Source organism: Nannospalax galili, unplaced genomic scaffold (assembly GCF_000622305.1).
Source record: "Nannospalax galili isolate Female #2095 unplaced genomic scaffold, S.galili_v1.0 scaffold406, whole genome shotgun sequence".
Taxonomy (NCBI): Eukaryota; Metazoa; Chordata; class Mammalia; order Rodentia; family Spalacidae; genus Nannospalax; species Nannospalax galili.
In genome coordinates this window covers 3,343,471-3,348,709 of record NW_008357033.1, presented here as the reverse complement: position 1 = coordinate 3,348,709, position 5,239 = coordinate 3,343,471, and positions in this window count along the sequence as shown.

The following is a 5,239-nucleotide window of genomic DNA, read 5'->3' as shown; positions in this document are numbered from 1 at the left end:
CCTGCTCAGCCTGCTTTCTTATGCAACATAGGCCCACCTGCCCAGGTGTGGTACCACCCACAGTGGGCTGGGCCCTCCTACATCACTCATCAAGAAGATGCCCCTCAGACATGGCCACAGGCCAATCCAATAGAGGCAATCCCCCAATTGAGGCTCCCTCAACCCAGGTGTGTCAAGTTGACACTAAAGCTATCCAGCAGAGCAGGCAAATCCCAGGGAACTTATCAACAGCCCCACCTCCAGGGATGCCCTTGAAAAGCATATTCATACATGATCTTAAAGAGGACAGTCAGACAAGTGGATACCAGTGAGGACTCCAAGCTCCACTGCCTGAATCTAGATCTTGGCTCCCCTCCTTCCAAGCTGGAAAAGCTTCAGGAAAGGGCTTTTTGTAAAAAAGTAAAATAATGTCATAAATTCTTTTGAGAATTTCATACAAGAATACAACATATTTTGATCATACACCCCACTTTTCCCAGATCCTCCCCCTCTTCCTCTCCTACTTTGTGTCCTCTATTTTATAACCCACCAAGTCCAGTTTTTCCTGCCCATATACTCATGGGTGTGGCACAGCCTTTCACTGACATATGGTGACCTATCAGGGGCCATACCTTTAATGAAAACTGACTCTCCTTCCTCCAAAAACTATCATCTATCACTAGCTCCTCAGCTAGGGGTTCGAGCTCATGAGTTATGCTCCCCCTCCATGCTAAAGTGTTGACTGCTTGATCTTGTGCAGGTCTTGTACAGACAACCATAGCTGCTATGAGTTCAAGAGACCAAGGGTCCTGTCATGTCTAGAAAACACTGCTTTGCTCTGGTCCTGCTTGATCTCTGGCTTTTTAAATCTTTCTGACCCTCTTCCACCTTCTTCTTCAGGGACCATTGTGAAAGAGGAGGGGTCTTTAACCTCTCAGGTTCCTCATCTCTGAACTAGGGACACTAACTACATCTGCCTCATAGATGTATCATTAGGACAGAGAAAATTCTTGGTGACTATAACAGCTATAATTATGATTTTACCACTTAGAGAGCCCTAATTCTAGGGTCCTACTCTTAAATCTGTGTTTATTTCCCCCAACAGGACTTGGGGCCTTCTTGGAAATTGAACAGTTGGTGGCCAGCTTCTGTCCCAGAACTCCAAATGGGAATGTTTAGCCATGTAAATATGTTCTTAGGGATCACTATTTGTCAGGCACTATTCTAAGGTGTTTTGTTTGTTGGTTTTCTTGTTCGCTATGTTTTTTTTTTTTTTTTTTTTTTTTTTTTTTTTTTGTCTTTTTGAGACAGGGTCTCCCTGTAGCCCCAGCTGGCCTGGAACTCACTATGTAGACCAGGCTGGCCTCAAAGTCACAAAGATCCACTTGCCTCTGCCTCTCAAGTGCTGGGATTAAAGGCCTGTGCCTCCACGCCCAACTCTTTGTTTTCTTTTAAATTGGGTCTCATGTAGACTAGACTCTTTATACTTCCTTGAACTTTTGATCCTCCTGCCTCTACCTCATGAGTGCTGGGATTACAGGCTTGTGCCACCACGCCTGGTTATGTGGTGGGAGGGGGGCTAAATTCTAGACTTTGGGCATGCTAAGCAAGCAGTCTAACAACTGAGCTGAGCTACACCTCTGGTGTCCCAGCTGGAGTTATAAATGATTTTCATAGACTGCCTTGCTCTCTTCCAGCAGAAAAACTATAAAGTTTGAGCTCATTTTAGCCCTAGAAGTTCAGAAAAGTAGGATAATTTTCCCCAAACCATACAGTTGATAAGGAGAAACCTGAATGCATGTAGGTCAATTCAATACAAGTGACCAGCTCTTTTTCTGGTTCCCACGGTAATTATTTTTTTCAAAAATGCTCTTCCACATTGCCATTCCAATGAGGTCAGGGTCTCACTATGTAGCCCTGGCTGGCCTAGAACTAGCTATGTAGATCACACTGGACTTGAACTCAGAGATCTGCCTGCTTCAGCCTCCAGGGGTGCTGGGATCAAAGGAGTGAGCTACCACACCAGACCGAATTCAATTCTTTGTCCTCTATTGGTTTAGAAAAGATCCCTGCATACAGCCAGAGCTCATTAAAAGTCAATTAAATGAAAAGATGGGCTATATGAATTATGGATTAATAGGATGATTGGCCATCTGTGTTTCCGCCTCAGTTTGAGCACACATCTAGTATGGTACTCTGCTGTCCTCATGTGGTCATTTGTAAGATGACAGGCAGAGTAAGCCTCTAATTTTGATGAAAAAATTTTAAAAATTTAGAATCAGGGACTCGCTTATTTTCTTCCTTGTTTCTGTTCTGTTCCTATCTTTCTCCAAGAGTGTCAGTTTCTCGAGAGCAGGGACCATGTCTGATTTGTTCACCTGTTTGTCTACCCTTAGCAAAGGTGTCAGGGGCTCTGGGAACAATTAGTAAAACGAACAGAGGGGTTGAGTGGTATGCAGCTCTACAATTTGTGATCTCAGCACATGGGAGGTAAAAGGTGGATAGCCTGGGCTGTGCAACAAGACCTTGCCTTAAAAACCAAGGGCTGAAGAGATGGCTTATCAATTAAGAGCACTGGCTGCTCTTTCACAGGACCCGGGTTCAGTTCCCAGCACCCACATGGTGGCTAACAACGATCTGTAACTCCAGGTCCAGGGTATCTGATGTCCTCTTCTGACCTTGAAGGGCAATGTATGACATGAGTGCACTGTCGTACATGCAGGCAAAACAGTCATATACATAAAATAAATAAATAAAAATTAAAAACCAAGGACTTAGGATAGGCTAAGTGGTGCATGGCTTTAATACCAACATTCAGAAGGCAGAAGCAAAGGGATCTCTGTAAGATCAAGGTCAGCCTCCATAAAGATTTCCAGGCCAGATGAGGCTACAGAGGGACCCAGTGTCAAAAAACTAAACCAACCAATCAACAGCAACAAAAACAAACAAAAAGACAAGGATTGGGGATGCTATTCAGTGGTAGAGTGCTTACTTAACATGCACAAGGCCCTGAGTTTGATCCTCAGTACTCTTCAAACAAACAAACAAACAAACAATGAGAACTCAAAACAAACAAAAAATAAACAGCAACAATAACCCAGGCCTGATTCCCAGCACCCACATGACACCTACGAATTGTCCTAACTCCAGTTCCAGGGGAATCCGAAGCCCTCTCCTGATCTCTGCAGCATTGCACGACACGGGTGCACTCACATACATGCAGTCAATACACTCATACTCATAAAATAAAAATAATAAATAAAATAAAAATAAAACAGGAATGGAAGGAAGAAAGGGAAGAGAGAAGAGAGGAAGGAGGGCAGAATAAAGCCTGAGTTCTTCAATAAAGTGAAGAGGCAGGTACTACAAGGAGAGGGGATCAGGGCAGAGGGGAAGAGCAGACACAAAGAGGCCTTTTCCAGGAGCTCAGGGCCATGGGAGTTTCTGGGATGAGTCCAGGACAGGCCCATGCTCAACTGGGAGGACACTGCCCTCATTAGGGTTGTCAGATTTGGCAACCAAAAACATAGGAAGCCCAGTTTAAAATTTAATTTCAGATAAACAGGGAATATATTTTTGTGTAAGTATGTTACATGCAATATTTGGGACATACTATACTTCAGAAATATTTGCTGTGTATCTGAAATTCAGATTTACTGGGTGCCCCGTCTTTTATGTGGCAGTCCTATCCTGGCTGCTTACTTGGTGCTAAATGTCGTGGGAGAGTCCTCTGACATTAGTCTGCTTTTTAAATACAGAACATTTTGTTTCTGCTCCTGAATAAGGAAACACAAACTCTTTATTGATCTGAAAGAAGGAGAAAGTCCCTGGAGACAGACAGCAGCTTGTTACAGGAGAATGGCTCTTGAGGCTGCTGGGATGTGGGCATAAATTTCTTGTCCCTGAGCTCACAGTGACCTTGTACAGCCTGCTTCTACCCTAGAGCTTTCCTCTCCAGGACCAGAGGTATCTGTGAATAGCATCGAGCTCCCGGGGTGCTGCTAAAGAGGGCAGGAGGGAAACGCAGCTCAAGGAGAAAAGGACTCAAGGGAAAGTGAGCCTATTTGTGAGCTTATTTGGTGATTTGGTGACTTGCTCATTCATTTGGTCTCACCAAGCAGCTGGTGACTAGGCCTCAGCGATAAATGGCATGGGGCGTGGCCTGGAAGCTCTGCACAGAGGAGCATCTGTCTCAGTGGTCGGATGAAAAGAGAGTGGTTTCCCCGGCCTTCTCTCTCCTTCACCTTCTTACTCTCTTTTCTCCTACGTTTCTCTTTTTTTAGCCTTCCCAAACATTTTCCCTTTAAACCTAATTACCCTGTATCCAACTAAGGCCATAAAGGAATAATTACTAGTGACTGGTCTTTATCTCATTATCCTATCTCCACATACAACTCAGCACCTGCTGCAGCTGCATCTAGAACTATCCAGCAGCATCAAGCTCAACTCAGAGTTCCTTTGCATGCTCTTCTCTGAGTGGTTGGTATAAATCCACTGGGGCACCTAACCCCCCCCACCCCCCAGTCATCTTCAGGTTGCTGGACCTAGTGGGCCAGGATTCACAGATTTGCCTCTGACCAGTATGCCTTTGTCTGCTAAAAAAAAAAAAAAAAAGGAAAAAAAAAAAAAAAAAAAAAAAAAAAAAAAAAAAAAAGAAATTTCTCTTGTGATCTCTTTGGGTTACAGTTAAAAAAAATCTGGATCACTCTGCTTCCCTGGGCTTGCACTACCCGCAGGCCTCTCTCCGACCTGCAGGACTCTCTCCGGGACTAACCCACCTCCTCAGTGCAGTCCCCAGGAGCACCTGGGGCCACTTCCCACGCCCACCTTCCTTTGCATCTCTGGGTGGCACAGGCCACCAGCTGCCCTAGATCAGCATCTTTCCTGTGCCTGGCTCCCAGTCCAGTCCAACCCCCAAATTCCTGAAGCCAAAAACTTTCCTGGAGGGATCCAGACCTTAGGAGAAAGCCTGAGAACATTTGACCCACATCTGATTTGGGCCTCTGTGGGAACTCCTGAAGACAAAAGCAATCTGGCCACTCCAATATAAAATCAAAAGAGAGAACCGGAAGCTTAGAGGAACCAGCTTTTCATGCCCAAAAAGCAAACCACAAAGACACATAAAGTTCACAAAAAGAAGCAGACCTAAACTTGAATGCTTGAGTCTCACACAAGAATCAGAAACTACAAAAGAAATTCACATGTCAAAGTCACAGAGAAAAAATAACATGAAAAACCAAAATAACATATCCTCACCAAA